This window comes from Pleurodeles waltl, chromosome 7 (genome assembly GCF_031143425.1).
Source record: "Pleurodeles waltl isolate 20211129_DDA chromosome 7, aPleWal1.hap1.20221129, whole genome shotgun sequence".
NCBI lineage: Eukaryota > Metazoa > Chordata > Amphibia > Caudata > Salamandridae > Pleurodeles > Pleurodeles waltl.
Window position 1 is genome coordinate 857,410,153 of NC_090446.1, and position 21,015 is coordinate 857,431,167.

General features: G+C 43.5%; 1 protein-coding gene across 1 annotated transcript in view; it reads left to right on the forward strand.

The window, feature by feature from the left end:
* The window catches only part of GABRB2 (gamma-aminobutyric acid type A receptor subunit beta2), a 950,662-nt gene that overhangs the window by 706,620 nt on the left and 223,027 nt on the right, over positions 1–21,015 (forward strand). The window lies entirely within an intron of this gene.

The following is a 21,015-nucleotide window of genomic DNA, read 5'->3' on the forward strand; positions in this document are numbered from 1 at the left end:
AAAAGGCTTGCCAATTACCAGTATTGCCAGGGAAAAGTGAGGTGTATACTAGTCCACGGGAATCTGCCATTGAGGTTGCAGTGGAACCTCGCTTCAACTGCAATTAGACTGATGCACAAGTGCCCGAGAAAATGTAAACTAGTGCTATATCTTCCTAACGTGATATTTATTCAACAATGCAAGATGTTTATGTGAGAGGCTTTAGAGCAACAGGAATCGATACACAATTTTTTATGAGCAATTTAATATGTTAACTTCCAAGACTGCAATCATGAGATGCTATACCTCCTAGTTGAATGCTCTAAAAATAGTAGTATCCAAGTTCACAAAGAACTTTACAAATCAGACATAAATTCCTACTGCAACCTAATAATAGATAAACCTCCTCTGGCTCAGCTATTACCATCACCACCCAAACGTGTTGCATATGACACATACCCCATCAAAACTGATCACAAATAACTCCTACCAGTGGCGGCCGTCAGCTTTAGGATGGAGGGGGGCGGGTGGGGCACACACACACACATACACACACTCATTCTTTCACACACAGACACGCACGCACGCACATCCATTAACAACACTCATACCATTCAAACATGCACTCACGCACCAAACATTCATTTTAAAACATCACACACACTCATTCTTTCACACACGCACGCACGCACATCCATTAACAACATTCATACCATTCAAACATGCACGCATGCACCAAACATTCAATTTGAAACATCACACACATACACACACACACACTTACTTTTGGCCACCAGGTCCCAGGAGGGTTGGGACTGCTGCCTTCCCTCATTGGCTGACCCTAGGTCAGCCAATGAGGCAGTCCCAGCCTCGTCACAGAGTGGGATGGGGTCAGTGAGACTGCTGACCCCACCCCACTCTGTGACGAAGTGTCACTGATTGACACTCGCCCTGGGCACTTCAGCGCTTAAACTGAAGCACCCAGGGAGAGTGTCAATTGGTGACGCTTTCCTCGTCACCCAGAGGAGGGCTTCGAAGCACCTTTGCTGGGCAGAGGAGGTCACGCCCATAGGAGCTGTGACCTCCTTAGCCCAGCAAAGTTCAGCTCACGCAGCCAGGAGTCTGCGCAAATCACGCATGTCTGCTCTTGGCTGCCTGAGCTGAACATGGAAAGTGTCTGTCAGGCTGACCTTTGTTCAGCCTGACAGACACTCTTCATGGGGGGCAAAAGGTGGGGGGCGTGGCCCCTCCGCCCTAAAGGACAGCCACCACTGATTCCTACTAATCTAATACACCACAAAGAAACTTGAGTGAGTGTACTAAATATTTTGCTTAGACACAAGACTAGTCCCAGTAACCAAGATTAAATTAAAACCTTCGACTGCTACCCCTGCTTTTTTCCAGCAACCCTCTCCTTCCTTTCCATTCTCTGCATTCTTGCTCTCTCTTTGTTTTAATTTGTTATTCTATTTTGGCTAATTGCCCATACTTCTTTTCAAAGATCACAACCTACCTCTTTGAAAGTCATATCCTAACAATATCTAATCTTCTCTAACTTATTTATCCATCCCTCCAATGCAGTGCCACTTTTCTTGCACCCTTTAGCACCCCCCTACCGGCACCATGTATACGCCGTATTTAATATATGGCACACAATGGCGCAGGGTAGGGGCAACAGCATGAATTTTTTTGACGCTACTGATGTACTGTGCACGATTAGTGCCAAAGTGTTGGCACTAATCCTGCAGAGTTCATAGGGGCCCATTGAAAACATTTTTGAGGTCCCCCAAAGGGAGTACCCTCCCTCCTTGCATACATTATGCCTGGTGCAGGCATAATGTGGCGCAAGGGGTTGCAAAGTGGCCTAATGCATGCATTGCACCACTTTGTAAATATAGTGCTGTGAATTTGGCCTTGTTTGGCCACACTAGTGTCATAAAAAAGACACTAATTTGATGAAAGGAGGTACTAGACCCTCTTAAATCTTGGCCATTGAATGGTTTCTTTTATGACACTAATGCCAGTAACCAAGAACAATTGATACCCACTGGACTATCCACTAATCTTGGGTTCCAGAGCAGCATGGTGCACAGCATATAGCGTTTCAGCACCTCATTGGGGATTTTACGTTACAGTACGTTACAATACCATACATCAGTATACTCTTCACTGTTCCAGGAGGTCCTTAGTGTCAGGGTTGTTCCTTACTTTTTGCATTATTGAACGCAACATGGTCAGAGTCCTTTCACTTTTCACTGTCGACATTACAGACATTAAAAATTGATTGTCGTCAGGCAGTGACAGTTTTATCCAATCTGCTTGTTTAGACACCCGATGTAGACAGAATCTGGTTGCCTGCCTTTCCCACATAATCGCAGTATAGGTTAGGTGGTGAAGACCAAAAAGTTGAAAGAGAGCCACACAGCCTCTTGTTAACTGGTCCACATCTGCCAGTTGTTGGCAGTGTACATAGATCACTGTACTCTCGTCCTTTGCAGTTATTCTTTCTACAGTTCAGAATCGGCCTCTGGCACACTCACGCCACACTGGGTGGTTCTCAATTCCACAGAGTGCAGCTCAAAAGAGGAAGTACACAGAAGATTGGTGACTATCTCCACACCTATGTGGACCCCATACATCATTTGCTCACAGGTTGACCCTTCTCCAGTGTACATGCAGGTGGTAAGGAGTGGAGTCTAACTGCTTGCACAGGAGACTTCTTGCCATTGTACGATTGCTATGGATCTCAAGTTCATTAATAGAGGCTCCACAGTAAAGTCATCTGTGTAGGGTTTGTTCATTTTTAACCGTTATCTCGAATTAGTTTCTTCTTGAAAGCCTGGATTGTGGTCTTCAGTGATTCTAGCCTTTCTGTGCAAACACAATTGACACATACAGACCTAGGTTTGACAGTACGCTGTGCTACCCACTGCCCCCACATTAAACACAGATGCACTCACACATGCCTCAATACTCACACATGCATACACAGACACACAAAGACACGGACATCACTTACATGCTTAATCATCCCTATTAAATCCCATACAACCTCCCTGTGTGAAGAACATTGCACCACTGAATAAATAAATATTCCACTTGACTACTGATAGAGCGGAACGCGGTAACAAATTTACCTACGTTTGGACGCTCTTTAGGCCGATGAATCTTTTGACTTAGTGGGAACTCTCTGTACTCATATATCGATCAATCGCATCAAATCAATAATCAATAACGAACATATGCAACACCTTGAACAACATAACACTTTACAATCAATCCAGAATACATTTCGGCGAACCCTGACCTTTCAGTCAGGAATAACACACCAGTTTATTGCAAAGTTAGTGAATTTATTTCCCTATATTAACAAAGCTAGCACGATGTAAATGTTTCTCAACACCAAATGATAAACATATATGAACATTAATAGCTGTCCATAACGTCGAAACAAATGTAATCTATGTAGCATTTGAATCACAAGGCATTCGATAATGGCAATGCAAAGCACTAATACGATAATCTGTAATGAACTAATTGCGTACATTTAGTCAGCATAACAAGACCTCAAATTGCATCGTGCAACATATGGAATCCTCATCTAACCTCAAATTAGCATTAGCATGTGGGACTTCATGCAAAAACAATTTAGCAACATTAATTTAGAAAACTCCTAGCTAGGGCTCTTACCAAAATCAGCAGTTGGTTACCTAAAAGAAACACAATGCAATTTTTTCAATTTCCTTTCATATTTACCAATTCCGATCAGCATACAAGGAAGTCTTCGTCTCACAGGTACCGTTCTTCGGTCAGCATAGGTACCGTTTCTCGATCAGCATGGGACGGGACAAAGGGGCAGGGGTGGACGGGGCAAATGCCTCACGGTGGCAAGGTAAAACTACTACTTCATGCAAAGGGATCAAATCAAAGTTACAGTCACTAGGGCAAGAATCATTTAAGTCTCTTTCTCTCGATTAGAGAAAGCATCAAAGTCTCTCAAAATGGCGTCGCAGCGAAGTGGGCCATAATAGCTACGAAGTCAAAATGGCGTAATCACGGGCAAATGGCTACCTTCTTCTTGTACACCTGGTTTTTATAGACAACAGTTCAGGTCCAGTAGGGTCTCCATTGGTGGGTTCATAGGTTAGCTTCAAATTGACCAATCAAACACGACAGTTCTCAAGCTTTTACTTAAGCATACATTATCCTTGGAGATGGGTACGCAAGTTGCAACATTGTCTCCTAATTAGCTTACTCTCAGAGCCTCCATTGTCCGCACCTGCAAGTCGACCTTGAATTAAAGAGAAAATATGCCAGGCTGGCACCAACTTTAAGATAAGCATGTGAACAGTTTCTGTGGAAAAGTACAGCTTCAAGCTAAAATACACGTTTATTAGCACAGTGGAAAAATACGAGCATCTAAACCGTGAGACCAGGCAACTAGGCCAAAGCCTCGGCTAAAGTAATGCTAAGCTAAAGCATTTCAAACAAGCAAATCGTAGCACACGTCTATGATTATGTCGGATTAGTGCAATTCTAATTCACCACGTTATATAAAGCACACGTATAAATGATGGCAAACTACTCTGAGGGCACATTTTGTCCCCGTACAATCTTCATTAATTCGGTTAATGTCACACATGATTATTTCAGCACTACGTTTAAGCGTTAATAAATCAAAACCTTCATTTTCTGCTTCATCAATCCCTCCTCTGATGACTACTAGTCATCACACAAATTTAGCCCACAAATTTTATCCCATTAAAATTCTGTCAGTTCCCTTTTCCTTTTAGTACCCCTAGTTTGCGCTTTGTATTCTTCTGCCATTCTTTTCATTATTTTCTCTTCTTTTCTTCTTTTAATTCTTTCCATAATCATTATTATTCCCCTTTTTATTCCCCAAATTCCAAATACACAAATTATTACTATTAATATTCCTTCTATTATTTTCAATAATATTCCATTCCATATTCCCCCAATCCAATGTCCCACTGAAGCTATTCCCTTTCCAACCTTCTCCCACACTCCTGGTTCTTTCAGTTCTTTCAAATCTGCACTTTCTTTTGTTAGATTAGCAAGCATAGTTTTAATCTTCACACTATTATCCGGTATATAGGTGCAACAGTGACGTGCACCAATCATTTTGCAAACGCCTCCATCCTTTGCTAAAAGAATGTCTAAAGCAAGCCTATTTTGAAGAGTCATAGCTCTTTCCGCTGCAAGCTCAGCATCTATCAGGATTATAGCACCTGAAAACTTTGTCAGCATGTTATCCACTATAGTAGACAACTTTCGTATCTTGATGGAATTCAACACAACTCCCAATGAAGGAATCATTGCTCCAAATACATCACCTACCACAGCAGCTGCGGTCTCTCTTTTCTGGATACTATGAGATCCAGATGTCTTTTGAATCATCGATACATCATCCAGTTGATAAACCTTTGGGAACACTATACCCAAATAACATCTCCCCCACCATCCCTTGGGAAGACGATAATAAGCATTATGCCCACAAATGTAATATACACCTGGAATGACAGGGTCAAGTCCGTCCATCATGAATGTCCATTTGGCCTTAAAAATAAACGTATGTTTGCACTCACTCGCTCCTACAAAAATATTGTCGTAATAAGATTCACCTCGATATATACAAAACTTCCCTACATGCCAAGCATCTAAAGCTATTTTCCCTTGTGTCTTTATAGCAGCAAAATCATAATTATCTACTGAAGTCCTCTTCTGTAGCTCCTTTTCTAATTTCGCTTTCATTTGAGCCCTTCTATCATCTGTGCGATCTAAAAAGCTTATTTCTACAGCAGAGACTGAGCAAGTAAGGTTCTCCCTATGAGCATGAGCCGTTTCAAAAGGTTGCATTGGCTCGAAAAAGTCCCTCATAATTTTGTAATCCCAATATCTTGCAGTTTCGCTTAGCTGCGCTATTATAGGAACATAAGCAAAGGTAACATCATAATTCGAGTAAAAATACTGTATGTTAGTTTGACCATAAAACCTAGACATTACTATACTACACGTAATCCCATATGTAAGAGGCATGTGGTGATAAGTCACCCCCTCCTTCACTGATGTCGGTATCTGTGTACACACATAACAATCCTTCGCATCCATAGTCTCAACATACTCTGTTAGCAAGCGATAGAAAACGTTATACGAAAGCTCTTTCTTATCGTGCAAGAGCCTCTCATCCATTGCTAGTCTTTTCAATGGTGTTAGTTCAGTAGCAGTAACAGGAGCAATAGTAGAAGCAGTAATAGTCTCATTCTCACCCTTTCCATGCATTCCAAACACAATTGCCATTATTATTATTACACATGTAATTACCAAGCCTATACACACATATTTACAAAATCTCTTTCTATTGTTTGGCGCCATGATCTGTATAGAATCAGAGAGCTAGAAGCACTTATAAATGAAACTATTTAGTGATTCAGTTACAAAGCTGAACGAGCACAATGTTCACACCGTCTTTTCCAAAAGGCCAGTCACTTATCGGTTAGCAGCATTTGTCTCAATTCGGCAATAACTCAGTCTTTATCAGTTTAGCAAATGTCTCATCCGGTTTAACAATGTCTCAGCTGGTTGTTTCTTTCACGTTATATTGCAGCAAGCAATGTCATTTACTCTTTCAATCGACAGAGTCTATGAAACTTTTCTTTTCTATTGGTATCTCTTCTTCTTCTTCGTTCTCGATGCTTAGAGATACAAACTCGTCAGTCCAATCATCATTGACTGCATATGCCCACTCAGGACCGGAATACCTCCTGTTTGGTATTCTTTTCCTTTTCAATTTTGCTTCTCTTTTCGACTCTGCTTCGCTGGTACTTTCCTCTTTTGTCAAGTCTTTTTCCTCACTTGACGATTGATCCACAACAGTCACTTCTTTTCTTTTCTCTTTCACTTTCGGCCTTCCTCCTTCGTTCAAACTTTCTTTACCCTTTTCTTTTATTGGTGAGATACTTAGTCTTCTCTTTGCACCATGTCCATTTGATGGACCTGCGATCTTTTCTGTGGAAGCTTGAACCCTTTCGTTCTGTTCTGCCTTATCCCCTTCTTCCGGGGAATCGATCACGTTCTCCTTTTCTTTTTCTGTATCGTCTGTTTCTGGGAAAGCCCTCCTCTGATCAGGCTCTCCTGCTTTTTCACCCTTTTCGAGCCCTTCGTCACCGTTACTTTCTTCAGGCTCTTTATCACTTTCAGCTGCTTCAGGCTCCTTGTCACCTTCAGCTGCTTCAGGCTTTTTGCTACCCTCAGCTGCTTCAGGTTCTTTGTCACCTGCAGCTTCTTCGTCACTGTCTGAACTTTCTCCTTGGTCTCCCCCAAGTGAGTTGGTGTCTTCGTTGTCGGAGAATATCTCCTTTTCTCCTCCTTCTGCCTGTTCGCTTTCAGTTCGCTTTTGTTTTGTCTCAGCACTCGGCACTGCTTTATCAGGCACTGGTACTTTCAGCGCTTCAACTTCCTCATCTGTGGGACACAACACCTTCTTTGTGTGACTGGCGTGAATCCAGTTGGGAACCCCCGCACACTTCACAGCGGTAGTTGTCGTCAGGATCACTTGGAAAGGGCCTTTCCAACGGGGTTCCAGACACGATTTTCTCACGTGCTTCTTTACCACGACCCAGTCACCTGCTTTCAGCGCGTGTCCTGGACCTTGGATCGGTGGCAAGGTGGTCGCTTCCACCTGGTGAGAGAAAGAGCGAACCACGTCAGCCAGTCCTTTGCAGTAGTCTAACACCATATCATCTGTAATATTCAAAAGCATGTTTGCGGGAACTGCAGGAAGTCTCATAGCCCTGCCCATGAGTATTTTATGCGGAGACAATCCAGTCTTTCTATCGGGAGTGTTTCTCATTGACATTAGCACTAAGGGCAATGCGTCAGGCCATTTCAAATTTGTCGATGCACATATTTTTGCCATTCTCGATTTCAGCGTACCATTCATCTGCTCCACCAGTCCTGATGCTTCAGGGCGATAGCTACAGTGCAGCTTTTGCTCAATGTTCAGCGCTTCGCAAAGTAACTTCATCACCTCATTGTTGAAGTGACTTCCCCTATCTGATTCTAAAGAGATCGGGAATCCGAAACGTGGTATCAACTCCCTCAGCAATAGCTTGGCAACTGTAAGGCTGTCATTTCTACGTGTAGGGTATGCCTCAATCCAGTGACTAAAAATGCACACAATCACCAACACATATTTCAGACCCCCATGCACAGGCATCTCAATGAAGTCCATCTGCATGCGGCTAAAAGGACCGCTTGCCCTACCAATGTGACTCGCGCTCACAACTGTTCCCTTTCCTGGGTTCATCTGCTGGCAAGTGACACATCGATGGCAAACTGCTTCTGCAGCTTGACGAAATTTGGGGTTAAACCAATCAGTTTTGAACAATCTTATCATGGCATCTCTCCCTAGGTGAGCTTGCCCATGATAGAACCGCGCAAGCTGTGATAAGAGACTATTTGGCAAAACAAACTTTCCCTCATGTGAAACCCATAACTCATCTTGTCTCTTTATGCATTGTGATTTGACCCAGGAATCTCTTTCATCCTCCCTGACATTATTCTGTAGTGCTTTCAGTTCCTCTATTGTATCTACAACCTTCAAGGCAAATGCTTCAGCTGGTTCGAGTTCCGGTTCACTTATTGTATTCCAATCATCCCTTAACAATATACAGTTCAAGGCACAAAATCTTGCGACTTGATCTGCATATGCATTTCCCAGAGACACATAGTCCTGACCCTTCGTGTGAGCACTGCACTTTACCACTGCAACTTCAGCTGGCACTTGAATGGCATGTAACAATTCCCTTATCCTCTCCCCGTTCTTCACTGGGGATCCTGAAGAAGTTAGGAAACCTCTCTGTGACCATAGTTGTCCAAATTCATGCACAATCCCAAACCCGTATTGACTATCAGTGTAAATGGTGACTTTCATCAATGCAGACAATTGACATGCTCTAGTAAGGGCTACAAGTTCTGCTACTTGCGCAGAATAGACTCCTTGCAGCCATCCCGCTTCCAAGACCCCTGTCACAGTACATACGGCATATCCTGCTTTCAAAATCCCCATCCCATCTCTTAGACATGAACCATCAACAAAAAGAATCTGATCATTTACATCAAGCTTGGTATCCTTGATGTCCGGTCGGGGTTTTGTGCAAAATTCAGTCACCTGAAGGCAGTCATGCTCGACGTCTTCAGCGTTCTCAATTTCAGCATTTTCTCCAGGAAGCAAGGTAGCTGGATTCAACGTAGTGCACCTTTTCAGCTGCACGTTCGGTGAGCCCAGAATTATCGTTTCATACCTCGTGAGTCTTGCTCCAGTCATGTGTTGGGTTCGGGAGCGGGTCAAAAGTATCTCAACTGAGTGAGGGACCATGACTGTTACTGGGTGTCCCATCACTATTCCTTCACTCTGAGTGAGGCTGATACCAACTGCTGCTACGGCGCGCAAACACCCTGGGAGTGCTGCTGCAACCGGATCCAAAGTAGCTGAAAAATATGCTACTGGTCTGTTTACGCCACCATGGGCTTGTGTCAAGACAGACAAAGAACATGCATCACGTTCATGGCAGAACAATGTGAAAGGCTTCGTATAGTCAGGCATACCTAAAGCTGGAGCCCTGCACATGCATTCTTTCAGTTCAACAAAAGCATCCATCTCATCTCCTTTCAGTTCGATTTCATCCAAGGCATCCTTTTGGGTCAATTTCAGTAGGGGCTTCGCTAGAGACGAGAAGTTGGGAATCCACTGGCGACAATATCCCACCATTCCCAAAAATTTCCTCACCTCCTTCCTTGTCTTTGGTGGACTCATTTGAAGTATGCTTGTAATTCTTTCCTTCATTATTCTCCGTGACCCTTTCTCTATTTGGTGACCCAAATATTTCACTTTCTTCTGACAGAACTGTAATTTGGAAGGAGACACCTTATGTCCATTCCTTCCCAAATGATTCAACAGAGCAATGGTATCGGCTGTGCAGTTGCTTTCTGTCTTTGATGCAACCAGTAGGTCATCAATGTACTGTACTAGGGTTGACTCGAATGGCAATTCTAATGCTTCCAGGTCTTTCTTTAGAATCTGATTGAAGATTGACGGTGACTCAGAAAACCCTTGAGGAATTCGACACCAACTATACACTCTGTCTAGGAATTTGAAACAAAAGAGGAATTGGCTGTCCTCATGAAGAGGCACAGAAAAGAATGCTTGTGACAAATCGATGACTGAGAACCATTCAGCGTCGCAGGGAACTTGAAACATTATCACAGCTGGATTCGGTACGACAGGGCAGCACTTTATTATGATGTCATTTATTTTCCTCAAATCCTGTACGAGACGGACTTTCCCACTTGGCTTTATTAGTCCCATTATTGGTGAATTACATGGACTGCTTAGCACTTCTTTCAGTACCCCCTGCTTTACAAATTCGTCAATGAGTTGGGCAACTTTCATGAGGGTGTCTTGTGGCATGTGGTATTGTGGGGTCTGGGGAAAGATCGCATTGGGTTTTACCATCACTTTTACTGGTTCCACTCCTTTCATCAATCCCACCTCTTTCCCTGTCATGTCCCACACTTCCTTTCCGACTGTTTCCCGTAATTCAGCTGGGATGTCTTCCTCAGTTATCATCGGGAAAAGACAAATCAGAGGATACTCTTCGTCGACTGTTTCCATTTCATCCCCTTCTACACTGTCCTCTTCTTCCCCATCATTGCTCGTTTCTATTGTTATTCCTTCGTTTGAACACATTATCGAACAACCCAATTTACACAACAGGTCTCTCCCTAACAGTGCTATCGGGCTTGAGTCACATACCACAAACTGATGTACCCCTTGATAGTTACCGATGCTGACTGGAACCGGATCTGTAATCGGGTTCGTCAGATGTCTGTTTGCTACTCCCACCACTTGAACTGTCCTCCCTGAGAGAGGCAAATTTGGAACTTCACTGCTCTTAACTGTTGAACGTGTGGCTCCCGTGTCAACCAAAAATGAAACACGATGACCCATTACTCTTCCCTCTACGTACGGACCCCTTTGATCAACTTCCAAGGATGCCGCAAGCACACAATCTCCTTCTTCTCCTGAACTTTCACTCTCCCATACATTGTTTATTCCATTCTCACTGTGTAATGGGAACTGCTGTACGGTGCCATTTGTACTCATTACCTGACCCGTTACCTGTGGAGGAACCATCACTTGCTGCTGACTCATTGGTGCCAAAGGTATTTGCATTTGCTGATTAGGTACCATAGGTAACTGCTGTTGCATTGGCTGCATTTGTGTCATCTGCATACGAGGCATCTGCATCTGCTGCGGCTGCATAGGTTGTAATCCCTGCAATTGATTTACAGTCTGAAAATTTGGGTTTGGACCTCTCATTTTCGGTCCCCTCATTGTCTGGAATGCATTGACATCATTGTTTTGCTGACCAACACCTGCACCTGCACCTGCACCTACACCTACACCTTCCTGCACCACCATCGGGCACTCGCGTTTCCAATGTCCGACGATCCCGCACACGTGACACGGCATCACCTTCTTCATTGCCTGCACACCCGTCACAACAGTGTTCAAATCCGGACCATTATTCACAAAACCTCCTCGGCCTCTGCCTCTGGCCTGTGGCTGAAACGCCATGTTTCCCTGCAATTGCAACTGCTGTTGCGGTACCTGCTGTTGGAACCCTTGCATCCCTTGCAAACCTTGCAGACCTTGCAAACCTGTTTGAGCTGCCTTAAGCTGCATCATCATCACCTTCTCTTTCAGCTTCTTCTGTTTTACCTCAATTTCGTCGCTACAGTATTTCGCATAAGTCAAGACCTCATCGATCGGTTTAGACTGCCAACAAATCAAATGCGACTTTATCATCTGACTTATCTCTGGCCTCAGCCCTTCCACAAATCTGAACACAAAATGAAGCATGTCCTTCGCCTCAATTGTTTCCGTGCCACTGTAATTCTTGAACGCCTTCAACAACCTCTCATAGTAACTATGAATCGATTCTTTAGTCTCTTGGGCAGTTCGGTCAATCTTCTGCCAATCCACATTCTTCGCGGGTACCTTCGTTTTCAAATGCTCAATCACCTTATAGTACAAGCTCATCACCATAGGCGATGGTGCGCCCGTTTCCCTGTGTCTCTCCGGTTCACTTGTCGGCCAACCTACAGCTCTTTTGCAATCCTCCCACAAATCTGCCGGAACCACAATCTCAAACAGAGTATTCAGGTCTTCCCAGAGACATTTTGCAAGCTTCACAAACCTATCAGTCTGCTGATACCATTCAATCGGCTTCTCTCTTAGTTTGGGAAAATCGTCCGTAAAAGACTGAATGTCGCTTCTGTGCCATGGTACATGTACTAATTTTCCTCCTGCTGTTTCCCTCATTGGTAACATTGTTACTGTATCACCACTCTGCGGTCTTTTCTCATTGTGCTCTGTAGCACTGTCCCTCCTCTTGTCCTTCCTCTTTACCCACCTGCTTTCCCACTTGTCTAAGCACCTCCACACTTGTTCACTCTGCAACAATTCTCTAAGGTGGGTCTTCATACCTGCTGACCTCATGTGTTCAAAACCTGTGGTCCCAAAATCTAACCTGTAGCTCCTGCTCAAGTGTTTCGTCTTGTCTATGTCAACCCCGTTTCTGTCAGCTGCTTCCTGCAAGCTCTTATGTATCTTGTTCACTTCCTTCGTAATTCTGGGACATAGATACCTCAGCTCTTCTTCTGTGTAGGACTCTAACCTGTTCACACCCATAGTCCCTTCCACCAATTCTTGTGCTTCCATGTTCAACCTGACCCTATTCATGTAGTCTTCTCCTTTCCCACTAGCTGGACTTTGTGTGGAATTCAGACTGTTGAACCACTGGGTCAACTGTTGAGCATTCACCCCCATCAGGGTAGCGTTTACATCGACTGCCATCGATGGCTGTGGCAGCTTTTCAGTGTTCGATGTGAGAGGTATTATCAGTGGGGGGCTCGACCTCACCAGTGTTGACTGCGCACATATGGGACTAAACTCCATCAAGGATCCAGATCCAGTTGGCTGAGCCGCTATCGGAGTTATCCCTGGAATGTTTTCTATGCACCTTCTTTCTGTCCCATTTTGCAGCATTGTTCCCTGAGTATTCAGACCCGAATTAGGCTGACTATACAGAGGTACCACTGGACCTACAGTAATGGGTAAGGATATTGCGTCTGGGTTCTGTCCACTCCCCATGTTCTGAGGCATGTCCATTCCCACACCATGGGTCATCATTGCCGGCATGCCCATCTGGCTCCCCGTCATTTGAACGTGTGCGTTTCCTCCCTGCATCTGCTTTTGAGGCATCATAAACTGAGTTGATTCAGCTTGTGCCATTGTTGGGTTGTAACCATTGTGTACGCCCCTTACGGTCGGATTTAGAATCATTCCTCCACTGTTATCACTGCTGTAGTACCCTGGCATCTGCGGCTGATAATTTTCTGCCGGTTTCAACACGGGCACATCTGGATATATTTTCCTAACCTGTGGTATCTGCGGGGTGAGCAGCAGACTCGGGTCCTTAGATCCCGATGATGCTCCTGAACTCTGGGTTTCATTGCTCTGTATCGGTGCTGTAGGGGCAGAACTAGTACTTGGACCTTGTCCATTCTCTGCATAAGGCGGTGGACGGTCGTTCAGAAATTGCATTATCAACTCCTCATCCTCTAACTCCTCTTCTCTTCTCAACTTTTCCTCATCCTCTTTATCCTTAGAACACTTTCTGTCTGTCTTACAGGTAGCTTTCTTACCTGTCTCTTCTCCTTCCTTAGTAATTGCGGGGAACAATTTTATCCCCTGCAATACATCCGACCTCACACCTTCTGTGCATTATCCCACCTAGCATCCGCTAGTGTCTTTTCTACCTTCCTCATTCTGGTCTCGAACTTCTTTTGCTGTTGCTGTCTGGCCATTAGTTCCCAAATTGCTAGAGCCTCAAACTGTGCTGGCCTTGGAAGCACCTTCATGTCGTACATCGTGAATCTCAAATTTTCTAAAATCTTTATATTGAATGTCCCGTATATCGGAAACGCTACGCTCCCATGTTTCTCTGTCAACTTGTGCCATTGCTTTAGCCAAAGACACGGAGCTACCCCCTTTTCTTCCATCACAATGTAAGCTGGTGTACCCTCGGGCGGCGTCTCCTCTCCTACGTTCGCTTTAATGTAAGACTCCCCCTTCATTGCGCTCCTAAATGCTTTAAGGAATTTCATTTTTCTCGTCTTCTATTTTCACAAAGTTTATAACCAATATTTGACTTCAATTCCACAAAACTTTAACCAACAGGTAACTTTAATTGCACAAATTTGTAATCAATAGGTGACTTTAATTCCCGGAATACTCTTCACCTGCCTTTCCCTTTCCAATCGAGTCCCACGGACTGCGTCCAATCCGTGCGCGACCCTTCTCTTCAACCAACCTATCCCAGCGCAGCTCTTAGTGACGTCACACTCACACACACTGCGGCTGACAAAGCCTCGCGGCTAGTCCTCCTTCACTCACCTCTTTTCGCAACAACTTCTTGCATATATTGCGAGCTACCAAAAATAAAACAGATCTGTCGGTTTACTACGGGAAGGATAACACAGTCGCTTCAGGACCTTAGGGACTTTTCACCAACCGTGGCCCCTATTCGATCTGTTTCACCAGCCTCGGCTGCTATTCGGTCTTTCTCAGTCCCCACATTCGCAAGCAAATCTGACCCGCAGACCTACTCTCAACTTGTCAATGATCTGTTCTAGTGCACTTAGAATCTTGTCAAAGCCCGAAGTCGAAGTTTCTTTCACTCCTTAACACACGTACCCGACTTGTTGACCACGCCCGATCAACCTACTAAACCGCCCAGACCACAACATGGATCAACATACTCCGGAGTCTCTTGACCTCGCAGGGCCCGTCTCAACAACAACAACCACGTGGACCTTTTTATGCACAAAGCGCCACACGCACATGAAGTTCGACGACTTCCCTACTCTCACACCCGGAGCCGCACCTCCGTTATTTCTATGAAGTTCGACGACTTCACTACTTCTACACTCGGAGTCGCACCTCCGCTATCCTTAAAAGAAAACCCTCGCAACCTTTTCACACACCCTGCGGCATTAAGCTGTGCAAGCGCAAAACCCTAACTTCACTCATACCATCACTAGTACCGCCAGCGCTGATTCCACACCTCCGTTCTCTCCATTCGCAAGCTCCGAGATCCCGGGAAAGTCGCGGTGGACCTAGCCCATCATCATTTTGTCAATCGTTTTATCCAAGAAAATCTAATTCAACCTTTCGAATGGGGTCTCAAAATGCGTAACCGTTAGTTCGACACCATGTACTTTAATAGTACAGGGTCCCAAAAGACGAAACCGTCCTCTGCTACCATCTACTGATAGAGCGGAACGCGGTAACAAATTTACCTACGTTTGGACGCTCTTTAGGCCGATGAATCTTTTGACTTAGTGGGAACTCTCTGTACTCATATATCGATCAATCGCATCAAATCAATAATCAATAACGAACATATGCAACACCTTGAACAACATAACACTTTACAATCAATCCAGAATACATTTCGGCGAACCCTGACCTTTCAGTCAGGAATAACCACACCAGTTTATTGCAAAGTTAGTGAATTTATTTCCCTATATTAACAAAGCTAGCACGATGTAAATGTTTCTCAACACCAAATGATAAACATATATGAACATTAATAGCTGTCCATAACGTCGAAACAAATGTAATCTATGTAGCATTTGAATCACAAGGCATTCGATAATGGCAATGCAAAGCACTAATACGATAATCTGTAATGAACTAATTGCGTACATTTAGTCAGCATAACAAGACCTCAAATTGCATCGTGCAACATATGGAATCCTCATCTAACCTCAAATTAGCATTAGCATGTGGGACTTCATGCAAAAACAATTTAGCAACATTAATTTAGAAAACTCCTAGCTAGGGCTCTTACCAAAATCAGCAGTTGGTTACCTAAAAGAAACACAATGCAATTTTTTCAATTTCCTTTCATATTTACCAATTCCGATCAGCATACAAGGAAGTCTTCGTCTCACAGGTACCGTTCTTCGGTCAGCATAGGTACCGTTTCTCGATCAGCATGGGACGGGACAAAGGGGCAGGGGTGGACGGGGCAAATGCCTCACGGTGGCAAGGTAAAACTACTACTTCATGCAAAGGGATCAAATCAAAGTTACAGTCACTAGGGCAAGAATCATTTAAGTCTCTTTCTCTCGATTAGAGAAAGCATCGAAGTCTCTCAAAATGGCGTCGCAGCGAAGTGGGCCATAATAGCTACGAAGTCAAAATGGCGTAATCGCGGGCAAATGGCTACCTTCTTCTTGTACACCTGGTTTTTATAGACAACAGTTCAGGTCCAGTAGGGTCTCCATTGGTGGGTTCATAGGTTAGCTTCAAATTGACCAATCAAACACGACAGTTCTCAAGCTTTTACTTAAGCATACATTATCCTTGGAGATGGGTACGCAAGTTGCAACATTGTCTCCTAATTAGCTTACTCTCAGAGCCTCCATTGTCCGCACCTGCAAGTCGACCTTGAATTAAAGAGAAAATATGCCAGGCTGGCACCAACTTTAAGATAAGCATGTGAACAGTTTCTGTGGAAAAGTACAGCTTCAAGCTAAAATACACGTTTATTAGCACAGTGGAAAAATACGAGCATCTAAACCGTGAGACCAGGCAACTAGGCCAAAGCCTCGGCTAAAGTAATGCTAAGCTAAAGCATTTCAAACAAGCAAATCGTAGCACACGTCTATGATTATGTCGGATTAGTGCAATTCTAATTCACCACGTTATATAAAGCACGCGTATAAATGATGGCAAACTACTCTGAGGGCACATTTTGTCCCCGTACAATCTTCATTAATTCGGTTAGTGTCACACATGATTATTTCAGCACTACGTTTAAGCGTTAATAAATCAAAACCTTCATTTTCTGCTTCATCACTACCAAGTCCCCCATCTCATTGCCTAGTCTACAAGGAGAATTGCTTATATATTACATACAATGAACAATTGTACAACATTGTGATTTTGGGCAAACGCTGCCTGGCTCTGAAATCACGTCCACCAACCAGATAGGCAACACTAAACAGAGTCAAGGCCAAGTAGGGAAGTCTACGGAAGTCTTTCATCCCACCGAGCTCCCCAACACTGTGCTTCGTTCCACAGTCTCCTCCAAGGGAAATGGCAAAATTGTGATTGAAGAATATATGCAGCAAGTAAAACTGTAAGCCTTATAGAATCCCCCACAAATTTCAGTGTAGAGTACTGCATTCTTTTAAATATGATTTGCATGACTAATAGCCATGGAAATTATAGTTTGCATATCAATTACGGTATTATCCTGCTTAATGTTCCTACCGCTCATTGAGCAGGAGAGGAAAGTGCTGCTTTCATAAATTACAGCCACAGAGCGGAGGTTAGCTTTAAGGATTCGACTGAGGAGATAGCCCTTGGAAGTTCAGGGAACAGGATGGGCATCTCTGGGGGCACAGATTCACCCTCCTCCTGTTTAAGAGCTGCAGTTTCACTTTTGTGTTCTTTGAAGGCATGGCTCAGTCTTCCTTTCCACACCGACAAAGTATTAGGCAGCCTGGAGCTGAATTTCAAGAAGGTTTTGTACCCCTTTGTCGAGAACAGTTTCTTCCTCCAACAGGATTACATGATCCATGCAAACATTTCAGTACAGCATGCAGTCCAGCTCCTTATGCAGTGAAACAGGCTTGGGTATGTAGGAAAATTCTCTTTACAATCCAGCAAATGTTTCATCACATGATAATTGTAGTTAGATGTATTAAATGGAATATGGCGCTGTGGAGGAAGAGTGGAGTGAAAATGCAGTTAGACTAGGATGCTCAGTGATATGTGTTGCATCTCTTCAGGATGTATGGCATCCATGATGAAATTCACTAAAAGGTAGAATCAGGCAGAAGCAACATCAAAGCACCTATGCCCGTGTTTTACTTAGTGCCCTGGGGTGTAATGGTATGTGGACCCACTTTTGCGCTCTCAAAGCACTTAAGTAGTACAAAAGGAGCTTTAGACACTTGTGTGGCTTCTTCTGTAAATTGATTGGGCTGCTGCACATTTAGCTCTAGAGACATCCCAATTTGGTGTTCCTTTATTTGCATTGTGATGTCAAACCATGCAAATTAGGGAATCATTTGCTTTTGTTCCTATGACACATTACAGACCGTGGCAAAGAGACAAGATGAAAAGAGGACATCCGGAGGCTCCTAGTCTGTTAGGAACATAGAGATGGGTGTCATCAGAGGGTGCCCCGTGTAAGGGGGGCATTAAGTTCTCAGGGACCCCTTATATTTACCCTGTAGACGGGTGCAATAATCAACTGCACCCTTCTATGGCTGGATCTCTATCTCTGCCCATTTCAAGAGGAGGCCGAGTCTCCACCTCCAGTAAAGGTGGACTAGAAGCTTCCATACTCCTACCCTTGCTTTCACTAAAGTGCTTTCCTAGTTCAGTTGCGAGGTTGTGCCTGCACTGGGAAAAGTGCATTGATTTCAATATGGCACAATTTCACAGTGTGCACACAACGCACAGATCAAGGTGTGCCAAGGTCAGAATGGGACAGTGCACTCTATTTATAGTGCAACTTTTGCAAACAGGAATGATATAAACATCTGCCAGCCTGTCTCTAGGCTAGACGCAAATGAGTGAGATAAGTTGTCTCTGTATCAACTGGCTCTCCCTCCTGATTGCTGCACAGGGACACATTAAATGGCCAAAACTGAACGCCTTCCAAAAGTCCTCAGTTTTGCGATTTCCATAAACCACATGAAATGAAAAAGTGTGTAAGTCTGTTCACGGAGTCAACTTAGTCTGGTGGTGAGTTCAGAGAGAAATTATTTCATTGTACTTTGCTTATTTATATTTATGGTCCATTCCCAATCTCCTTTCATTCTGTTTTCCCTTCCTGCAGCAGTTGCACAACCAGCCAAAGCTTACCATTTAGCAAGAATATGTTAGGGTAGATATTGGAGACATTTCTAGAATATTGGGCCCTAGTTGACACATGTTTGATTTCCCAGGGGTACTCAAATCTAATGCATTCTTTGCTTAGAAGCAAGGGCAAATATATAGTGATATACCCCTAAGAGTCATAGGTGGCGGGGAGTGGGGATCTGAGGAATTCCATTGAACTTAAATAATTGTTCTCTTGTGACTTTCCCCAATTTTAGAATGCACTGGTTATCTAACATGCCAGCCTCTGTGATGCAGCTTTCTTCTGTGGCTGAGGCCACTGAGGTCAGTAGAACTGTGCTGCCAATTTCGGGAAGGTTTCAGACACCAAGGCAAACATTATTCTTTTTTTCTTGCACAAACGAGCAAATTAACACTGAAGAAATCATGTAAAAGTAAACAGTTGTTCAGTTGTTATGTGGCGATAGCAATACTAAAATCAAAGTAGTGAGTCATTAAATGTAAAACATAATATTCTAGATAAAGAGCGATAGACTATGAGGGCTGGCACATTCAATCAGGGACTCTCCAGCAAATCGGGACATCTAGTTTGCGTGAGACATATTCTGATTACAAACCTTCTAGACACTCTCCACTTAATGGTTGTGCACCCAGAAAAAAAAGAAGAACAGTCCACGGGATTCACACCAACCAACCATGTCTTTGAGACAGGGCCTTCCAGCACACTATAGGCCCGTATTTATACTTTTTTTAGCGCCGCATTTGCGCCGCTTTTTGACGCAAAACGGCGCAAACCTACTAAATACAATGGCATTTTGCAAGTTTGCGCCGTTTTTGCGTCAAAAAACGACGCAAATGCGGCGCAAAAAAAGTATAAATACGGCTATGAGAGAGTGATAATGAAACTACTTATGTCTCAGTACACTGGGCCCTCTGAGGCATATGTTCAAACTGAAAAAGTGTGCACACTTGCAGCAGCCTTAGAAACACATTATGTAATATGCCTTGGCTGATGTGCGCCAGGCTTGGGCACATGTTGAACAAGCACAGGGGTATTTATCCAACAAACAAACGCACATTAGCAGAGGGACCACTTTATGTAGTACAATTATTGATGTGAAGAAAGGCACTAAGAAATGAAGGTATTTATTTACTTTTTAGATTGCAGCCTACCAGACAGACAGCGCAGCAGTTTGGTTTGCTAAAGACATCTTAGGGACGTTCAGAAAGTTGACCTAAAAATTAATTCTGCTAGTTCATTACCGTTGGCTTTCTGGTTTGAAACTCACACTTTCTATCTTTCCATTTGCTGGTTGTGTTTCCTTTCGGCTCTCCAGGTTCATTTCGTTCCCTCAGTTGCTTAAACCTTGTTTTCTGTATTTTTCCACAAACTCACTTTCTGTTTACAGGCCTTTAAATCTTGTTCTTATGTCATCAAGTTTGCTGTGCATTCAAAGACCAAGGACAAATGTCAGGTACTGTCTTCCAAGAGCACTTGTTCACTTTTCTTTCTCTGACTTTAAAGTGAGAGGATTTATGTGACAATCTTGCTGGATATTGGAGGTAGGAAAGAGTTTTTTTTCTAGCAGAAGACAATATTTAAATGAACTGTGTAAATATTTCAGTATATATCAGATTTATGAATGCACAAATGAAGCCAATTTTTGTTATTTCTGAAGTGTGTTGGAAATCCTTTTTTTATGATAAAAACAGATCATTAAACTATGTGATGCAATTTCCACACATTTTTGTTTGTGAATCGTATAGTTTTATTAGTAAAACTGTAAATCAGTGCAAATGTAATGGCATTTCATATAAAAATTTGTTGGCTGCAAAGGCAGTGTGCTACCACACCATGAATACTCCATTCTACGCCACAACACTCTACTCTGCACCACTTCATACCTCTGCACTCTATTCTGAACCCTCCACTTTACATCACTCTGCACCACTGTACTCTGCACCACTCGACTCTATGTCGTTGCACTCTACACCGCTTCATGCTACACGTCTCTACTCTACCC